The 21,354-nt window shown below is 44.7% G+C and overlaps 3 non-coding genes across 3 annotated transcripts; all 3 read left to right on the top strand.

Moving 5' to 3' along the window:
* Nucleotides 1-8,456: 8,456 nt before the first annotated feature.
* trnar-ucg (transfer RNA arginine (anticodon UCG)) lies at nucleotides 8,457-8,540 on the top strand. The gene is given in 2 exon segments: nucleotides 8,457-8,493; nucleotides 8,505-8,540. It is a non-coding gene; the product is annotated as a tRNA-Arg (tRNA).
* A 2,367-nt stretch (nucleotides 8,541-10,907) lies between these two features.
* trnas-aga (transfer RNA serine (anticodon AGA)) lies at nucleotides 10,908-10,989 on the top strand. Its single transcript has one exon. It is a non-coding gene; the product is annotated as a tRNA-Ser (tRNA).
* Nucleotides 10,990-17,966: 6,977 nt separating this feature from the next.
* trnai-aau (transfer RNA isoleucine (anticodon AAU)) lies at nucleotides 17,967-18,040 on the top strand. The gene has a single exon. It is a non-coding gene; the product is annotated as a tRNA-Ile (tRNA).
* Nucleotides 18,041-21,354: the final 3,314 nt, after the last annotated feature.

Raw genomic sequence — 21,354 nt, 5'->3', positions numbered from 1 at the left:
ATTGGCTGGAGTGAGCTGCTGCTAGAGACAGAACTGGAGATGGATACAATTTTGTCTTTTAAAAAGTGTTTAGACAATTACGTGGCTAAGATGGGTCGAGAAGCATATGGGCCAAACGCGTGTAAATGAGAATTTCTTACTGGTTAAAAAAAGGGTGACATAAAGTTGGATCAAAAGGCGAGATTCCCATGCTGTAAACCTCTCTGATTCTATGACTCTGTGTGCTGCTTTGTTGCCAAGTGGAATTTGATAGCACAAGCTTTTGGAGCACCGCTTCTTTATTACCTGATGAAGGAACGGTGCTCTGAAACCCCGTGCTACCAAATAAACCTGTTCGACTTTAACGTGATGTTATGACACTACTTACTGTGCCTACCCCAGTCCAATGCCGGCAACTCCACATCATATCTCCCCAGAACGTATTTTCCTTGTTGGATTGCAGTTCCAACAGGAGCACAGGGACATCACGATGCTCGCAAGGTCCATCATCAGTTGTTTTGGTTTCCATGCACATTACTGCAGAAAATACGGATGCATGGGATTGAGGGTGATTTAACAGTTTGGATCAGGAATTGGCAAGCTGATAGAACACAGAGTGTGGTGGTTGATGGGGAATATTCAACCTGGAGTTCAGTTACTCGTGGTGTACCACAGGGATCTGTGTTTGCCATTTTTATAAATGACCTCGATGAGGGTGTAGAAGGATGGGTTAGTAAATTTGCTGACGACACCAAAGTTGGAGGAGTTGTGGACAGTGAGGATGGATATTACAGTTTGCAGAGGGACATAGATAAGCTGCAGAGCTGGGCCGAGAGGTGGCAAATGGAGATGAATGCGGAAAAGTGTGAGGTGATTCACTTTGGAAAGAGTAACAGGAGTACAGAGTATAGGGCTAATGGAAAGGCTCTTCGTAGTGTGGATCAGCAGAGAGATCTTGGTGTACATGTGCATAGATCCCTGAAAGTTGGTACCCAGGTTGATAGGTTTGTTAAGAAAGCATACGGTGTGTTAGCTTTTATTGGTAGAGGGATTGTATTTCAGAGCCCTGAGGTCATGTCGCAGCTGTACAAAACTCTGGTGCGGCCGCACTTGGAGTATTGCGTACAGTTCTGGTCGCCGCATTATAAGAAAGATGTGGAGGCATTTGAAAGGTTGCCGAGGAGGTTTGTCAGGATGCTGCCTGGTATGACGGGAATGTCTTGTGAGGAAAGGCTGAGTGACTTGAGGTTGTTTTCGTTGGAGAGAAGAAGGTTGCGAGGTGACCTAATTGAGGCATACAAGATGATCAGAGAGTTAGATAGATTGACAGTGAGAGCCTTTTTCCTCCGATGGTGATGGCTAACACGAGGGGACATAGCTTTAAATTGAGGGGTGATAATTATAGGACGGATGTCAGAGGTAGGTTCTTTACTCAGAGGGTAGTAAGGGCGTGGAATGCCCCGCCTGCAGCAGTTGCGGACTCGCCAATTTTAAGGGCATTCAAATGGTCGTTGGATTGGTATATGGATAACATTGGAATAGTTTAGGTTAGAGGGTCATTAGATTGGTTCCACAGGTCGGCGCAACATCGAGGGCCGAAGGGCCTGTACCGCGCTATAATGTTCGATGTTCTATGTGATTCATTCTGCAGCTCAGCTTCCACTTACTGGTGTGGATATTTGTCATGTGAGGTGTGATAAACAGGCGGAGTCGAGTTACCACGTATTACGCTTATTTTCCTCTTAGAAATCATAGAAAGAAACCCTACAGTGCAGAAGGAAGCCATTTGGCCCTTGGAGCCTGCAGTAACAACTCACACCCAGGCCCTATCCCCGTAAACCTACATATTTAACAAGTTAATCCCCTAAACCTAACAGGCTAATTATCATGGTCAATCCACCTTACCTGTACACTTATAGACAGTGGAGGAAACCAGAGAACCCGGAGGAAACCTACGCAGACACAGGGAAAATATGCAAACTCCACACGGACAGTCATCCAAGGCCAGAATTGAACCCGGGGCCTTGGCGTTGTGCGGCAGCAGTGCTGAGAACTGTGCCACCGTTCGGCCACTGCTGGTACTGCATGATGTTCTTTCAGAGACACCACAGTCGAAACGATATTCCCGAATCAAACTTGCACAGATTTTTTTAAATTAATAAATCACAAAAACAGTGATTGAAAACTCAACATGCATCGACTTGTGGATATCCCATTTGAACTGTTGAACTTAAGGCCTTCCCTTTAGTTTCATTGGGCATCAGCACAAGGAAGTCACTCCAGCTCCCTGCTTCCCGACTTTGCTTTCCGAAATCCTTATCACGTTCTTTTTGACCAGGGTATTGCTGATCTGATATAATATTCACTGCGCTGCCCTATTTTGTACTCTGAAGCTCACGTGAATCGGATTAAATGGTTAATTTATGCTAAATCATCGTTCACTTCATTTGATCATGAAATAAACTGTCGGCAGAACAGCGACCATTATCATCCCATTGATGTGTTGGTCCAACTTGCGAAATATTTGATCAGAAACATTGATTTTCATTTAACGGTTCATCGTAAAATACTAACAACTCATGCCAGTAAATCCATGTCTCCCGGATGCAATCACTTCAATACATCATCATATAAAGCAATGCATTTGCGCGTCGCAATAAATACTCTCCATTGTAATTTGACTCTGAAGTTCATGTGATGTTTTCTTTGTTTTTTTCCTTCCTCACAGTTAATATGTTGACGATTCTGACCCTCTCTCGGAGAAACTGTGGCCTTTCCAAATGTGTAACTTGTTACCTGGTGGCCATGGCAGCGGCGGATCTGCTTGTCATTATTATAGACCTGATTTTGAGGCATATCCCAACTGCTTATCAACGTGAATTTCGATTCATGCGGTACATCCAAGCGTGTAACATCCACGCTGTCCTGCTTTTCGCAGTTACTGACTGTTCTGTCTGGTTCACTGTTGCTTTCACTTTTGATCGCTTTCTGGCAATTTGTTGCCAGAAGATCAAAACTAAATATTGCACAGATAAAATGGCGGCTATAATTCTCGGATCATTGACTGCACTGAGCTGTTTAAAGAATATCTTCTGGTATTTTATGTTTACAGGTCAATATGTAGGTACAAACGTTCCTTGGTTTTGTGGTGTATCAACAGACGTTCTGCTTTCAACTGTCTGGTCAGCAATTGAATTCCTTCATTATATTCTAACCCCGTGTGTCCCATTTGTCCTGGTTCTGCTCTTCAATGTGTTGACAGTCAGACACATTTTATTGAGTAGCAAGGCACGGAAGAGACTCCGGGCTCAGAAGGATGTGCAGAATTCCGGAGATACAGAGATGCAGAGTCGAAAGAAAAGCATAATTTTACTGCTTGCTATCTCTGGGAACTTCATACTCTTATGGTCAGTGTTCATGATGTATTCTATATGGAGCCGCATGTGGAATATTGGGTATCAATCTGTATATATTCATAGTTATATACGAGAAGCAGGATTTATGCTTCAACTTCTGAGTTGTTGCACAAACACATGTATTTATGCTGTGACTCAAACTAAGTTCAGGGCACAATTCAAAGATGTATTGAGGTATCCTATCGCTATAATTGTAAAACATATCAAGTGATGTTAAAAATAGACGTTACTGGAATGAACTCCCAAACCAAATTCCAGCTAAACATCTCTCCCTTGCAGATCATCACCCAAATACCAACAGTGGGATTGATCAATTCTCCCCACAAGAGTACTGTGATACTGAGAGAATTCTTTAACTATACTCGCTAGAAGAAGATGTGATATAGAATCACCGTGGTCAATCTGGATTCCCAAAGGTGTTTGACAGGCACAGGGGAGACAGTCAGATTGGTACAAGTACAATTGATGTCATCTTAATTCGTACTGTGTCGGCAATAAAGAAACGGGGAAACACATTAATTTGCCAAGTTGGATTTGTGATAGTCACAGTTGGCTTTGTTTTCATTTATTGTGTCTTCAATTTGGTTAAATGAGCTCCAAAAGCTCATCCATGATTGTTGCATCCAGATGGAGGCGTGGAGCTGGCTGTGGGGGGGTGTGGGGGGGGGGGGGGGGGCGGGGGGAGGGGTGGTTTCGGGTGACCACGACCTTCGTTTCCGTTTTTCGGAATTCTCAATGAAATTATAACCAGCATTCCTTGCATCCATCTGTTCCTCTCAGTCACTGTCAATGTGTCGAACTGCAACATATCTTCTAACACTCATCACTTATTCCAACCCAGATCAATCGTGTGAAGCTAAACCTGATCCAAAACAGGACTTAACGCGCTACAAATCGATTATTTAACGAGTCTCTGAGAAGAATGATCCTGAAGAGAGTGTAAAAACCTGATGCACATTTGTTCTTAGACATATTATCACACATTCACGATGAAACTTGTGCAATTTTGTTTATTTCATATTCCCTCATTCTTGCTTTTTAAATGCATACACTTGACATAATTCTCAGCGTCAGTGCCATCTACAATATACCTTTGCATTAAACCAGTTTTGCTTTCTGTCTTCCTTGAATGCCTCGTTATCCTTCACATCCTTTAGATCATTTGATCGCTTCAGACACAAGTACATTTAGTACATATCTTCCCAGAATAGATCTATCACTAATACTGATTCTTAGGGAACACCACTGTTTAATTCCTTTGGCCTTGGAAAACAATTGTTCACTGACACTTTTGTGTATACAAGTCCCTGAATTCCATTTACAATCGATTAATCACTTTACCAAACGTCAATTGAACGTCAATATGCATCGATTGACGAACCACAATAACCCACGCATAATCAGCCTGTTTCATTCCTTGAGCAAGGAACACATTTGATGTGTGCACAGAATTTTGAATATATAAATCAAGTCTAATTTCATGACTACAAGTTTGAATGAGGTAGATGCCAGATATGGATAGGGAATTGCAAAAGGTAATGTTTACTGATTGAACCAGCCATGCAGCCTCGCAATTGAGAAACTTGCACGCTGGAGCACCAATATTCACACAGTTGCTCACATGTGTCCAGTTGGAAAGCTCTCTGAAGGTACATGAAGTTTGATAGAGCGCCTGTGAGCACCCTTCACTGTCTGATTTCACGCTGAACAGGGAGCTGCTCAGTAAAGCTGCATTCACTACGTGGAAAAATATGATAGAGTTGATATTCAAGGTTGCAGTTGCATTTTGCCTTCACAATGTTTCTGTTGCCCGATCTCTCTCAAAGCAACATGGAAATATGAAAAACTTTAAAATATATATAGTTTATGGGATGTGGATGTCGCTGGTTCAGTTTTCCAGCATTCATTCTATCCGGGGTTTTATTAAAGTTCTGTGCAGTTGTTTCTACTGCACAGTAAACAACGTCTGAACTGCGTTGTGACAGAGTAGATTGTGCCTTGCGAATATCATACCTGCGAGATCGGATTCCAATGTCTACAGGAGAATAAGGAAAGTGAGTGTGTGGCTTTTCTGCATTGGAAAGAATTTCTGCCTAAAGATACAAAATTTCCCAGCCTTGTTCACAACTGCAAGAAGTCACAATGAGTTTTACATTGGATGACGAATTTGATGGGGGGATCTTATAGAGACTTACAAGATAATGAAGGGGATGGATAGGGTAGAGGAAGAGAGATTCTTCCCGCTGAGAAAGGATAGCAGAACTAGAGAGCACAGCCTCAAGATAGGAGGGGCGGGGGGCAGTTTAGATCAGAGTTGAAGTGTAACTTCTTCACTCAAAGGGTGGTGAATTTTTGGAATTCCTGCATTTATTGACCATCCAAAATGGCTTTTGCGAAGATAATGGTGAGTTGCCCCTGAACCTACTGTCATCCGCGTAACATGGTACAATCTCATACAAATGTCGTTTACCACATGACAAGAATAATTTTATTTACCACATGTCACAGACCAGGACGGCACGGTTATCCAGTTCTTGCTGCGTTTGGAAATAGTCTGAGGAGTCCTGTGAATAGTCCTGAGCAGTGTGCAGTCAGCAGTGAACATCCCCAGTTCTGTCCTTACCATGGAAGACATGTCATTTCTGAAGCAGCTGAGAATCATTTCACTCAGGGCGTTGCCGTGAGAAAAAAAACGCCGAGATTTCCTGAAAATGAGATGAACAACATCCAAAAACGGCAGCCATCTTCCTTTGTGCCAGGTGCGGTTGCTGGAAGACAATCAGCGAATGCAGATTCAATTCAAGTCTTGGGTCACCGTTTTTATGGAGTTTGCATTTTCTCCCCGTGACTGTGTGGGTTTCCTCCGGGTGTTCCCATTTCGTCCCACAGTCCAAAGATGTGCGGGTTAGGTTGATTGGCTATACAAGTAGATAAGATTGTCAAGAAGGCGTACGGTGTCTTGGCGTTTATTGGTAGGGGGATTGAATTTAGGAGTCGCAGCGTCATGTTGCAACTGTACACAACTCTGGTGCGGCCGCACTTGGAGTACTGTGTGCAGTTCTGGTCCCCACATTACAAGAAGGATGTGGAGGCTTTGGAGAGGGTGCAGAGGAGGTTTACTAGGATGTTGCCTGGTATGGTGGGGAGGTCCTATGAGGAGAGACTGAGGGATTTCGGGCTGTTTTCGTTGGAAAGAAGGCGGCTAAGAGGGGAACTTATTGAAACATATAAGATGATTAGAGGTTTAGATAGGGTGGATAGTGATAGCCTTTTTCCTCTGATGGAGGAAGCTAGCACGAGGGGGCATGGCTTTAAATTAAGGGGGGGTAGCTACAGGACGGATGTCAGGGGTAGGTTCTTTACTCAGCGGGTGGTGAGGGATTGGAATGCCCTGCCTGCTGCAGTTGTAAATGCGCCTAGTTTGGGGGCGTTTAAGAGATCTATGGATAGGTTTATGGACGAAAAGGGATTGGTATAGGCTAGTGGGTCATTGTTTTTGTAACTGGTCGGCGCAACATCGTGGGCCGAAGGGCCTGTTCTGCGCTGTAATGTTCTATGTTCTATGTTCTATGTTCTATGTAAGCTGACCGTACTGTCAGGGTGGATTACTGAATGAGGGTTACGGGGAAAGGGGTTGGGTTGAATTATGGTCGGCACAATGTCAATGGGCCGAATGGACTGCTTCTGTACTGTAATGGTTCTATGAAACAGGCTTACATGACTATTTTTCTCTAGAAGATGCACTGAGGTATAGCGCAGCTGTGGAAGAACAAGATTGACAACTCAACATTCCTGGATATAGAATCTTCAGGCAAGATAAGGGAGGAAGTAAAATAGGAGGATGCATTGCATTATTAGTTTCTGAGTCCGTTACTGCAGGAAGGAGAGATTATATCTTGGAGGTGGCATCAGGTGAAGCTTTGTGTTTAGCGCTTAGGAATAAAAAGGGGCAACCACATTGTTAGCTGTTTATTATAGACCCCCAGAGGGTAAGTGGGATACTGAGGAACAAATGTGTGCATAGTTTGTGGATGTGTGTAAAATCAATAACAACGCAGTTATATTAGGTGGGTTCAACATTTCCAGCGTCATCATGAAAACGGAGTGTTAAGGGATTGGATGGAGCAGATTTCTTGAAGAATGTACGGGAGAATTTGTCAAATCAATAAGCGAATGTTCCAACACGGGAAGGAACTGTACTAGTCCTAATTCTGGCGAATGAAGCCGTGTGATCGATATGGTGGTGGAGGGCATTTTAGTGGATTGGATGCTTGGCTTCAGAACTGGAGATACTGAGTATAAAAACTGGAAAGTTCTGCTCAATCTTTATAAAGCTCTGATTATCTGCGGCTGTTTTAGGATTGTACCCAGACCCAGTAATCACACTTTAGAAAGTGTGGCAGAGTCCTGACGAGGGTGAAGATGAGATTTACTGCTTTGGATCGGTCGATGATGGATTTTAGCTCAAAGGTTTGACTGGATAATTCGGATTTTAACTCTTTACAGCTAACGGGATTGAGTGGTGATGTAAGAGACGTGTAAAATAAAATAACATATTGAACCAAGGTACACAGGGGGAAGTTGCTGCATTAGCTGCTGGCAGAAGGATTCAGGGACAGGCATTGAAGATTGAAGAGAGGATGTGTAGGAGGCAGAGGATCCCCACAGTGCGGAATGAGGCCGCACCGACCATTCTGCACCAACTCTCCGACAGAGAATCCCTCTCTGTAACCCCACCTAATTACCCTACTAATCCCCCTGACAATAAGGGGGAATTTAGCCTGGCCAATCCGCCTAATCTGCACTTCGTTAGAGGTGGGAGGAAACCGGAACACCCGAAGTAAACACACACACGGGGGCAACGTGCAATCTCCACACAGACAGGCAGCCAAGAATGTTGGAAATGATCTTCAGTTTTCTACCGGTTACAAACACTGGGGATTCCCCTTCAGTTTGTGGCATCTGGGAATCAGTAAAACATCCAAAAATAGAACTGAGAATAAATATAACCTCGGTAGGTATTCACATGGTACTGACATTCGGACGGTGTACTCATGTGTCGACCGCGTGGCCTAATGGATAAGGTGTCTGACTTCGGATAGTGCAGGCATCAGAAGATTGCAGGTTCGAGTCCTGTCGCGGTCGTTTTATGCAGAAATCTGGTTGAAGTTCCCAAAAAAACGAAATGTCCTTCTTCAGTTGAAAGCTCTGCGTTTTCTTGCAAACATTGCAGGGCTCTTTCTCAGAATGTATTTCCTTGTTGTTTTGTTCATTCAATTTTCTAATCTCATTATTTTATCCTCCGCCCCAGAAATCAATCTTATCTTTGAGATCTTAATAAATTGTTGATGCTCCCGAATGGAGCAACAGGCTTTGATACAATCGATTCAATAGAATTCTGTCCAAACTGCGCTCCGGGCTCTCCTGGTGCCTGATAAAATCAGCAACTGAGGAAGCTCCGTAATTAAAACTAACACAAATATCAAGGCCATGTGCAGCGTGAGCGATGGTGGTATAGTGGTGAGCATAGCTGCCTTCCAAGCAGTTGATCCGCGTTCGATTCCCAGCCATCGTATCGATAATTTATTTAGAATCTTATCCGCGGCCTCTTGGACTTTAAACGGAGTGAACAAACACAGGGTGAACACAATATTCGACAGGAATAGAGTTTTTTTTTTCCATTTTCTCTTCCGACGTAATTAGATTTCAATGGAAAAATATTTAAATAGAAAAACAAGTCTCCGACCAAATAAAAGAATTCAGAGACAGAGATACAAACTATAAGTTGAGGAACAAATTTCAGCTCACACTCTGTGCTCTGCACAATCCTGGTTCCTGATGAAGTTAATATCTGCACATTACTGAGGTGGTTACATTATTCTGGTAAATAAGCAGCTGCGATGGCTGAGTGGTTGAGGCGCTGGATTTGAAATCCAATGGGGTTTCCCCGCGCAGATTCCAACACTGCTCATAGCGCTTATGGTTGGAAATGTTTGCTTCGGGCAGCCATCCTGGGGAGTTTTTGCTATGAAGTATTTGGATCTCCATCATGCATTCAGCTGCATGGTTCTGGGCCAGGTGCAGGCAGCTGAGTTTGGAAAGGACAGCTGGGTATCCTCGGGTTGGTATGGACAAGATGGGCCGAATGGCTTCCTTCGGGACTGTCACTTTGGTTCTTTCGATCGTTCCATCAGCAAAATCATAACGTGTTCCATGAGCAAAAACAAATCATTGAATTCTCAGTTAGGAAGAATAGTAAAAAGGTGGCCTTAAACTGTCCAGAAAAACGAGACAAGCCAAGTTCAGTTTGCAAACAGTCCGATGGACAGACCTGGTGTCTGATGAAATCAGCAACGGAGGTAGTTCCGTAATTATAACTGATTCCACGGATATTGGAGGGAGGTTTTTCACACAGAGGGTAGTGGGGGTATGGAATGCTCTGCCAAGTAAGGTTGGTGGAGGCAGGCACGCTGGAGTTGTTTAAGAGTAACTGAGACAGGCACATCAGTGGGTTGGAGATGGGAGGGTGTAGGAGATTGTTTTAAATAAGGTTCATTAGCATTGGGACGTCCCTGGTAATGTAAATGGATATGGTCTGAAAATAATGTTTTTTCTCTTTTCATTTACAGGTTTAAGTCGGTCCGCCTTGTGTCCAACGAGGGGCATACACGCGATGGGTCGTACTTGGGCTGCTCTTGAATGTTCGAGATTAGCCGAGTGCTTCATGTCGTTAGTGTGTGCTTAAACTGGACCAGATACTGGGCAAGACGACAGCTCATTGACTATCACTGATTGCTGTGCAGACACATGGATTTGGGCCGGTGTCTGTGGGAGTTTGCACATTCTCCCCGTGCTTGCGTGGGTTTTCTCCGGGTGCTCCGGTTTCCTCCCACACCCCAAAGATGTGCTGTTAGGCTGATTAGAAGTAATAAATTGTCCCTAAGTTAGTTTCCCTCAATGTGGATGGCCATAAAAACAATAGATAGGGGTCATGGGTGGAGAGGGAACTGGTAGTATTAAATTGGCGGCGCGGGCTCGTTGGGCCGAAGGGCCTGTTTCCGGGGCTGTTTTTGTTCTTTGTTCTTAAAGTAAGGGCTGCTTAAGCGTTGTGAGGGATGGTGATATAGTGGTGAGTTTAGCTGCCTTCTAAGCAGTTGATCTGCGTTCGACTCCCGGCCATCGCATTGATAATTTACTTACAACTTTATCCACTTCCTCCTGTGTTTTCAACCGAGTGGACAAAACCAGGGCGAGCACAACATTTTATGATAATGAAATACAATAGAGATTTGTCTTTTTCTTTTTATTCGGAACTAATTTGTTTGTAATGAAAAATTACTGAGATACAAAAACAAATCTCTGACCCAGTAAGTGAGTTCTCCGTCAGAGACAAAGATACAAAAGTAGAGGAACAAATTTCAGCTCACACACTGAGCTCTGTACAATAACGGTGCCTGATGAAGTTAGTACGAATGCTAATGAGGTGATTATATTAACCCGACGACCCGAGGAGCTGCGATGGCCGAGTGGTTAAGGCGTTGCATTAGAAATCCAATGGGGTTTCCCCGCGTAGGTTCGAGTCCTGCTCGCAGCGATTATCACTGAAAGTGTTTGCTTCCGGCAGCCCCAGAGCCGGAGCTCGTTTTGGTGCCAAGTATGTGGATCACCATCATGCTTTCAGCTCCATGGCTCCGGGCCGAGTGCAGGAAGGTGAGCTTGAAGAGGACACCTGGGTGCCCTCGGGCTGGCATGGACAAGATAAGCCGAATGATTCAGTGCTGTTCCCTTTCTCTGGTTCCATGAGGGAAATCATAATGTGAGCAGCTTGAAAAACAACCGCATCAGGAGCACAAGGACAAAACAAGGTCTCATTTCAGAGGAAGATTCTTATGGAATGACACACAGAACATAAGAAATAAAATTCATCAGAATACACTGAATGATCATTTCAAAATGCTGCTTGGATGATATGACATCGCGTTCATTCAAACACATTGCTGCAAGCTGGTCATTATTGGGCGTTAGGAACTCCTGGTTATCGCAGATTGGGAATGGAAGGAGCATCTGCACATTGCCAGGTCAAACTGTGTCTCAGATTGACAGCTCCCAGGACAGGTTTTCCTCTCCTCTCGCTCTGTGCTGTGGATTCTCGGGGATTAGTTGGAGTTTCCCAGCTCAGTAACTGTGAAAGCCTCTGAGGCCGGCGATGCTCACAGTGTCTGTTCCCCAGATTCAGGGGGCTGCAGCCAATCAGAACTGTGCCTGGGTTAACCCAGAACTGGTTCAAATGGCGATATTGTTCACAAACTGAATTCTATTTGATCAGATGTAGATACAGATTGTGTGCACTCAGTCACTAAACAACAAGATCCCACCTTCATATAGAGTTGATGAGAGGGGATGGAGGGATAGAGTGAGTTGGAGCAGTGAGACACAGACCGCCAGACAGTGCCTCAGTGACAGAAATCCTTGTAAATTCCGGCTTTATCCAGAGAGATTCTCTTGGAGAAACAGGAGCTGCAGTCTCAGCTCTCAGAAGAACATAAGAACTAGGAGCAGGAATAGGGTCCCCCTTCAAAACCATCATGGCTGATCTTTTTGTGGTCTCAGCTCCATTTACCCACCCGCTCACCCTTAATTCCGTTTTTGTTCAAAAATTTATCTATCCTTGCCTTAAAAACATTTAGTGAGGTAGCCTCAACTGCTTCACTGGATACAGAATTCCTCAGATTCACAACACTTTGTGTCAAAAAGTTCCTCCTCAGCTCAGTCCTAAATCCGCTTCCCCTTATTTTGAGGCTACCCTGCACCACCCCCCCCCACCATCCTCCACCGCCCCCTCCCGCCCAGTTCTAGTTTCACCCGCCAATGGAAACAATTTCCCTGCTTCTATCTTATGTATTCCCTTCATAATTTTATATGGTTCGATAAGATTTCCCCTCATTCTTCTGAACTCCAATGAGTATACCTCCACTCTATTCAGTTTCTCCTCATACGCCAACACTTTCATCAATGGAATCAACCTAGTGAGTCTCCTCTGCACTCCCTCCAGTGCAAGTATATCCTTTCTCAAGTACACGTTACCCCACAGCACCTGCAAACCAACTCCTTGAGATTCCTGCACAAGGATACCCAGGTCCCTTTGCAGAGCAGCATGCTGCAATGTTTTCCTATTTAAATAATAGTCCATTTTGCTGTTATTCCTACCAAAATGGATGATATCAGATTTACCAACATCCTACTCCATCTGCCAGACCCTTGCCCGCTCACTTAGATTATCTATATCTCTTTGCAGACTTTCAGCATCCTCTGCACACTTTGCTCTTCCACCCATCTTAGTGTCACCTGTGAATTTTGACATATTCACATTACTCCGACTCATATTGTAGCAGAGACACATTATTAATCCCACACTCAGAAACAATGCTGCATTTTGACAGAAGAGATGGGGAGAGGCAAGAAAAAAAAGGTCCAGTTCTAAATAGTGTGCAAGCTCAGAGGGGCCTGAGGTTCAGAGAGATCTTTGAGAGTGAGATGACATTTTGAACATGTCGTTCGGAAAGCGGATTGGATCCTTGGCTTCATAAGTGGAGGCGATGTTTATGCATAGAATCTCTGCATTGGAAAAGGAAGCCATTTGGCCCATCGAGTCTGCAATAACTTTCTGAAAGATTGTTCCTGAGGAGCAGCATCGAGAGGCAGCGATTTTTGGGCGTGTGAGGAGGCAGCAAGAAAGGTACATTTTCTGTTTATATTTTTTAACTTGTTATTTCTACTTTAAAGTCGCGAGTATCGGCAGTTTTTTTTAAATTAGTTAGAAACCGGAAGTCGTCACTAGGACGCTTACCGGTAGTTGTAGTTTTTTTTCTTGGGCCGCTGACCCTATAAATTAGAGCAGAGGGGACACCCGATCCTCTACACTGGTAGAGAATCCCACCCTCCCACCTCCTCTAGCCTAATTATAAGTGTGGGGGAAGTTTTTTTTTAATATTTTTATTTTTCTGCTGGTAATTGTTTCAGGGATGGCAGTTCAGGCAGTAAGCTGCATCTCCTGTGGGATGTATGTGGTGAGGGACTCCAGTAGTGTTTCAGGTGATTTTACCTGTAGGAAGTGTGTTAGATTGCAGCTTCTGGAGGAGCGTGTAAAGGAGCTGGAGGTGGAATTAGAGGAACTCCGCATAATTCGGGAGGCGGAAGCGGACATCGATAGGAGTTACAAGGAGATAGTCACTCCTAGAAATGAGTCTTGGGTAAATGCCAGGAAGAGGGGAAAGAAGCAATTGGGGGGACAATCCCCTGGGGCTGTTCCCCTCCAAAATAGGTTTTCGGTCCTGGAGGCTACAGTTGAGGAGGAATCAACTGGGGATAGCCAAAGGGAGCAGGTCTCTGGGGGTGAGCCTATTGGGAAAGCTCAGGTGGTTAGGGGATGTAAAAGATTGGGCCTCGTGATTGGGGACTCCACAGTTAAGGTGACAGATAGGAGAGTTGGAAGTAAAGGTAGGGACTCAGGGCTGGTGTGTTGCCTACCAGGGGTGGGGGGTCCGGGATGTATCAGAAAGGGTATTCAGGACTCTTAAGGGAGAGGGAGATCAACCCCAAGTTATAGTTCATGTGGGGACAAACGACATAGGGAGGTTAAGGGAAGGGGATATTAAGCAGAGATTTATGGAGTTGGGGTGGAAACTAAAGGCCAAGTCTGATAGAGTGGTTATCTCCAGACTCTTGCCTGTGCCACGGGATAGTTTAGAGAGGAATAGAGAGAGGGAAAGTTTGAACTCGTGGCTGAGGGGATGGTGCAGGAGGGAGGGGTTCAAGTACTTGAGCAATTGGGGCTCATTCTGGGGAAGGTGGGACCTCTATAAGAGGGATGGTCTGCACCTGATTGAGAGGGGGACCAATATCCTGGGGGGTAAATTTGCTAAGGCTATGCAGGGAGGTTTAAACTGATTCGGAGGGGGGGGGGGTGGGATCCTGAGTAGTGGGGTTGAAAGTGAGGGGGGCATAAATGGGGACTGCAATGCACAGCATCGCAGGGGTGGGGTGGAGCAGGGTTTGAAATGTGTATACTTTAATGCGAGGAGTATTCGCAATAAAGTGGATGAACTTGCAGCGTGGATCAGTACCTGGAACTTCGATGTTGTGGCCATTTCAGAGACATGGATAGAGCAGGGGCAGGAATGGTTGCTGCAGGTCCCGGGGTTCAAATGTTTTAGTCGGAGTAGAGAAGGAGGTAGAAGGGGGGAGGGGTAGCATTATTAGTCAAGGACTGTATCACAGTGTCAGAGAGGAAGTTTGATGAGGACTTGTCTGTTGAGGTAGTATGGGGCTGAGATTAGAAATAGGAGAGGAGAGGTCACCCTGTTGGGAGTCTTTTATAGATCTCCTAAAAGTTCTAGAGAGGTTGAGGAAAGGATTGCGGAGACGATCCTGGTTAGGAGTGAAAGTAGTAGGGTAATTGTTATGGGGGATTTTAACTTTACTAATATTGATTGGAATTGTTATAGCTCTAGCTCGTTAGAGGGGTCAGTTTTTGTACAAAGCGTGCAGGAAGGTTTTTTGACTCAGTATGTAGATAGGCCAACTAGAGGTGAGGCTATATTGGATTTGGTGCTGGGAAATGAGCCAGACCAGGTGCTAGACTTGGAAGTTGGTGTGCATTTTGGTGATAGTGACCACAATTCAGTTACGTTCACCTTAGTGATGGAAAGGGATAGGAATGAAGCTCGGGCTAGTGGTTTTAGCTGGGGGAAGGGTAATTATGAGGCTATTAGGAGAGAATTAGGAAGCATAGGTTGGACTAGGAGATTACAGGGACTGGGAACGTCTGAAATGTGGAGTTTTTTCAAGGAGCAGCTACTGCGAGTCCGTGATAGGTATGTCCCTGTCAGGCAAGGAGGAATTGGTAGGGCTAGGGAACCGTGGTGCACCAAAAAAGTTTTTTCGTTGGTTAAGAGGAAAAAGGAGGCTTATGTTCGGATGAGACGTGAGGGCTCGGGTAGTGCACTAGAAAACTTTAGATTGGCTAGGAGGGAGTTGAAGAGTGAGCTGAGAAGGGCTAAAAGAGGACATGAGAAGACTTTGGCTGATAGGGTTAAGGAGAATCCTAAGGCGTTCTATAGGTATGTTAAGAACAGAAGGTTGGTTAGGGCAAGATTAGGGCCAGTTATAGACAGCAGAGGGAAGTTATGTGTGGAACCGGAGGAGATTGGAGAGGCATTGAACCAATATTTCTCTTCGGTGTTCACGCAAGGGGACATGGATATAGCTGAGGAGGACACTGGATTGCAGGGGAGTAGAATTGACAGTGTTGCAGTTGATAAGGAGGATGTGCTAGATATTCTGGAGGGTCTGAAAATAGATAAGTCCCCTGGTCTGGATGGGATTTACTCCAGGATTCTCTGGGAGGCAAGAGAAGTGATTGCAGAGCCTCTGGCTCTGATCTTCAGGTCGTCGTTGGCCTCTGGTATAGTACCGGAAGATTGGAGGTTAGCGAATGTTGTCCCATTGTTTAAGAAGGGGAACAGAGGCTTCCCCGGGAATTATAGACTGGTGAGTCTCACTTCTGTTGTGGGCAAGGTTTTAGAAAAAAATATTCGGGATAGGATTTATAGTTATTTGGAGAGTAAAGAATTGATTGGAGATATTCAGCATGGTTTTGTGGCGGGTAGGTCGTGCCTTACTAACCTTATTGAGTTTTTTGAGAAAGTGACCAAAGAGGTGGATGGGGGTAAGGCAGTGGACGTGGTGTATATGGATTTTAGTAAGGCGTTTGATAAGGTTCACCATGGTAGGCTTCTGCAGAAAATGCAGATGTATGGGATTGGGGGTGATCTAGGGAATTGGATCAGGAATTGGCTAGCGGATAGGAGACAGAGGGTGGTGGTTGATGGTAAATATTCATCATGGAGTTCGGTTTCGAGTGGTGTGCCTCAGGGATCTGTTTTGGGGCCACTGCTGTTTGTAATTTTTATTAATGATCTGGATGAGGGTATAGTTGGGTGGATTAGTAAGTTTGCTGATGACACCAAAGTCGGAGGTGTGGTAGATAGTGATGAAGGGTGTCATAGTTTGCAGGAAGACTTGGACAGGTTGCAGAGCTGGGCCGAGAGGTGGCGGATGGAGTTTAATGCGGAGAAGTGTGAAGTAATTCACTTTGGTAGGAATAACAGATGTGTCGAGTATAGGGCTAACGGGAGGACTTTGAATAGTGTGGATGAGCAGAGGGATCTAGGTGTATGTGTACATAGATCCCTGAAAGTTGGGAGTCAAGTAGATAAGGTTGTTAAGAAGGCATACGGTGTCTTGGCGTTTATTGGTAGGGGGATTGAATTTAGGAGTCGCAGCGTCATGTTGCAACTGTACACAACTCTGGTGCGGCCGCACTTGGAGTACTGTGTGCAGTTCTGGTCCCTACATTATAGGAAGGATGTGGAGGCTTTGGAGAGGGTGCAGAGGAGGTTTACCAGGATGTTGCCTGGTATGGAGGGGAGGTCCTATGAGGAGAGGCTGAGGGATTTGGGGTTGTTTTCGCTGGAAAGAAGGCGGCTAAGAGGGGATCTTATTGAAACATATAAGATGATTAGAGGTTTAGATAGGGTGGATAGTAATAGCCTTTTTCCTCTGATGGAGAAATCTAGCACGAGGGGGCATGGCTTTAAATTAAGGGGTGGTAGTTATAGGACGGATGTCAGGGGTAGGTTCTTTACCCAGAGGGTGGTGAGGGATTGGAATGCCCTGCCTGCTGCAGTTGTAAATGCGCCTAGTTTGGGGGCGTTTAACAGATCCGTGGATAGGTTTATGGACGAGAAGGGATTGGCTTAGGTTAGTGGGTCATTGTTTTGTAACTGGTCGGCGCAACATCGTGGGCCGAAGGGCCTGTTCTGCGCTGTAATGTTCTATGTTCTATGTTCATTTGGCACCACCCATATAACGAGCTGGGTTAGAAATTGCTTCCATTACCACTGCAATTTCTACTCTTATTTCCCTCAGTATCCATCGATCCGTCTCTTCCAGTCAGCAGAACACAGCAATTAAGAACAGACATTGCACATGGCACGTTGACTCTGTTCTACCATTCAATTCGATCATGAGACATTTATTTATTTGTCTTCATTGCCAGTCAGTGAAAACACAGTCACAGTATGAAAAAAACACAAGAACAGCAACAACAACATCAGGCAACACACATATAGAAATCCCACTATGTTTCTGATAAGTGTTTTTCTTTAACCCTACAGTGCAGAAAGAGGCCCTTCAGCCCATCCAGTCTGCTCCGACCACAATCCTACCCAGGTCCTACCCCCATATCCCTACATTTTTACCCGCTAATCCCTCGAACCTTCGCATCTCAGGACACTAAGGGGCAAATTTTAGCACAGCCAATCAACCTAACCCACACATCTTTGGACTGTTGGAGGAAACCGGCGAATCCGGAGGAAACCCACGCAGACACGTGGAGAATGTGCAAACTCCTCTAATTGAAGCCAGGTCCCTGAAGCTGTGCAGCAGCTGTGCTAACCATTATGCTACCGTGCTGCCCCGATAACCGTCCGTGGACATCGCATTGCATGTAGCCGGTTAGCTCAGTTGGTTAGAGCGTGGTGCTAATAACACCAAAGTCGCGGGTTCGATCCCCGTACGGGCCAATCTCCCTTTTCCCTCAAACTGAACGGTATTGGGCGGCACGGTAGTCCATGCTGAAATTGTCTCTGAATGTCCTGAGATGTCGTGGGATGAGGGGCAAATACGTCGGGGGACAGGAGCAGGGCTTGGGTGGAATTGTGGTCAGTGCGGACTCGATGGGCCAAATGGCCTCTTTATGCACTGTAGGGTTTCTATGATTCTATGAAGTGTTCGAAAAGTCACTAAATTTTCAGCATTCACAATAAATTCAGACAAAGTGTTTGAAATATCAACAATTCTATGCGGGGAAAACAAACTGTGAGTTTTAAGACATGGCCCAAATTTTTGCAGTTTATACTGACACCCACCCAAAATACATTATCTATGAATACATAATTTTCCAAGCTTGGGTTGTAAGGCCATGTATCAGAGAATAGGATAGTGAGAAGAGGTCCTTTGGCCCATCGAATCTACAGTGATGCATGAAACGCCCTGGCCTGCCCAACTAATTCCACTCGCCAACACTCGGCCCATTGAGCAGAAAGCAGGCTCAGTGCCACAGACTGAAAGGAGGTTTTAGTTCACATGGGCAGCATGGTCGGCGGAGGCTTAGAGGGCTGAAGGGCTGGTCCTGTGGTGTAATTTTCTCTCTTCTCTGATATTTAAAGAGTACACATTGATTTACACAGCCAGAGACTGACAATTAGAGGATGAATCCCACAGGCAATGGCAGAGACTGATAGGTAAAAGTAAACCCAATCCCCTCATATAGTGACCGAGAAGGACAGTTACAATATTAATCCCAAAATGGCAGAGCATCGCAGGGAGGGAATGAACCCCGCAGTCACTCTCAGTTCCCACTAACTGGCAAATACACATCGAGTGCCCAACAGTACCACGGACAGAGTGACTCCATCAGTCACATAGAACACCAGGCAATTACTATTCAATACAATGTGAACAGAAGTGATAGAGAAGGAAAAAGGGAAGTGTGGTGAGAAAGAGATAGAGGAGCAAATCTGTACGCAGATCATGGATGACAGATACAGTATTAATTCCATTCTCTCACTGACAGACGTGGAGTTGCTGACGTTGGACTGGGGGAGGCACATTAAGTAGCAGCAGGACACCAGGTTAAAGTCCAACAGATTTATTTGGTAACACGAGCTTTTGGAGTGTCGCTCCTTAACCTGATGAGGAAGATGAAAAATATAATGAAACAATAGACTAAAAGTGGCCACGAAAAATACACTGGCCAGCAGGATTAAGGAAAATCCCAAGGCTGTTTATACATACATAACGAGCAAGAGGGTAGCCAGGGAGAGAGTTGGCCCACTCAAGGGCAAGGGAGAGAATCTATGCGTGGAGCTAGAGTAAATGGGTGAAGTATTAAATGATTACTCTGCGTCAGTGTTGACCGGAAACGGCGTGTATGATGATGAGTCTGGGGAAGGATGTGCAGGTGGTTTGAGTCATGTTGAGATCAAAACGGAGAAGGTATTGCTGCCTTTGAGAAATATTACCGTCGACAAGATAGGTCTGATGGGGTATACCCCAAATACTGAGAGAGACAAGGGAGGAAATTGTTGGAGCCTTGAGAGAAATCTTTGTATTCTGACTGGCGACAGAGGAGGTCCCAGATGATTGAAGAATCGCCTATGTTGTTCCTTTGTTGAAGAAGGATAACACCAACAATCCAGGTAATTACAGGCCGGTGAGCCTTACATCAATGACCGGGGAATTATTGGAGAGGATTCTTCGAGATAGGATCTTTTCTCACTTGGAAATGAGTGGACATATTAGTGAGAAACAATATGGTTTTGTAAAGGGGAGGCCGTTTCTCACGAACATGACGGAGTGTTTCAAGGAAGAGACAAATGTGGTTGATGAGAATCGGACAGTGAATGTTGTCTACATGGACTCTCTTCATAGCTCAAATTCTCCATCCCAGGCAACGATCTGGTTCCTGGTAAAAGGAAACTGCACACTCTCCAACGGAATGAAATCCTAACTGTAGTGATTTGACCGGAACTGCACACTGTCCTCCAGCGGTGGCCTCACCAAAATTTTGTCCAGCTCGAACTGAACCTTCCTGCTCTGACAATCATGCATTAATATTCCATTCCTCACGCTGCATGAATCTTCACAACTCACAGACTCAAAGGGATTTCCAATTTTGAAAAACATTGGAGGTTTCCTTCCTATTTTCAGGGATTTGGGAATCAGTGGATCATCCAAAAATAGAACTGAAAAATATGAAATCACAGCATTTATTGACATTGTGCTAATATCAGGGTAATATTCGACGTGTTGACTCCGTGACATCGCCAGATCAAAGGTGAGCCAAAATGCTGATGAATTGAACGAACGTTGATCTCAGGTCACGAAAAGTGTCGGTACAAATGTAAAGATTTGCATTTTTGAAAGTTTCACTTCTTGACAGTCTTTTTCGTTTCTATTTTGAAAGTTTGAGAACAACACAAGTACAATTTGAAGTAATAAAATTGCGATGATCTCCCGGTGGGGGAATTGAACCCCGCCCTCCCGCGTGACAGGCGGGGATACTAACCACTATACTAACGAGGAGCTGACACCTGAAGTGACCATACGCATTGTACACTTGTCATTTACACTTCCGGAGCGACAACTCAGTTCTGACGAGATCAGTTATTTCCCCCAATACGGAGAACCATTTAATGCAGCAAACAGCGGCTTTAACTAACTCATTAAGACTTTTGGATTAGCAGGAAAGAAAATGGGATGGATGCATGAAGAAAAAACACAAATCAGTTGGAGACAGAAAGGTGCGATTGCCGCTTATATCAAACCGCATGTTCTTTTTAATTTTGGAGGAAAGACGGGGTGTGTTGAAGTCTGAACATGCTGGACAATCTCAGCCGGTCTCTCTCCACAGATGATGTCAGACCTGCTGAGTTTTTCCAGCATTTTCATTTGTTGTTTCAGATTCCAGCATCGGCAGGATTTTACTTTTATCTTGTCAAGAAATACTTTGTTTTTCTTTTGTCGAGTGTAACAGGACAAAATTTGCGAATAATGCACAATTTGTGGGAAAACAGGCGGTGAAGAGGATGTAAAAATATTCCAGATGGATCTAGATATACTCGGAGAATTGGATAGCTTTTGGCAGATGGAGTTCAATGTGGATAAATGCGAAAGGCAAATTATTATCCTTCTGGAAAGCAGTTTCAAAATCTGTCTGGGCAGAGGGATCTGGCTGTCTCTGTCCAGAATCACAGAAAGTCAGTATGCGGGTAAAATGTATAATTTAAAAGGGAATGTGAATGTAAGCATATATTGCAAAGGAACTGGAGTAAGA

The sequence above is a fragment of the Carcharhinus amblyrhynchos genome, unplaced genomic scaffold (assembly GCF_965287045.1).
Source record: "Carcharhinus amblyrhynchos unplaced genomic scaffold, sCarAmb.v2.hapA scaffold_42, whole genome shotgun sequence".
Classification (NCBI taxonomy): domain Eukaryota; kingdom Metazoa; phylum Chordata; class Chondrichthyes; order Carcharhiniformes; family Carcharhinidae; genus Carcharhinus; species Carcharhinus amblyrhynchos.
Note: the sequence above shows the minus strand (reverse complement) of the source record. Positions and strands in the feature narration are given on the sequence as shown.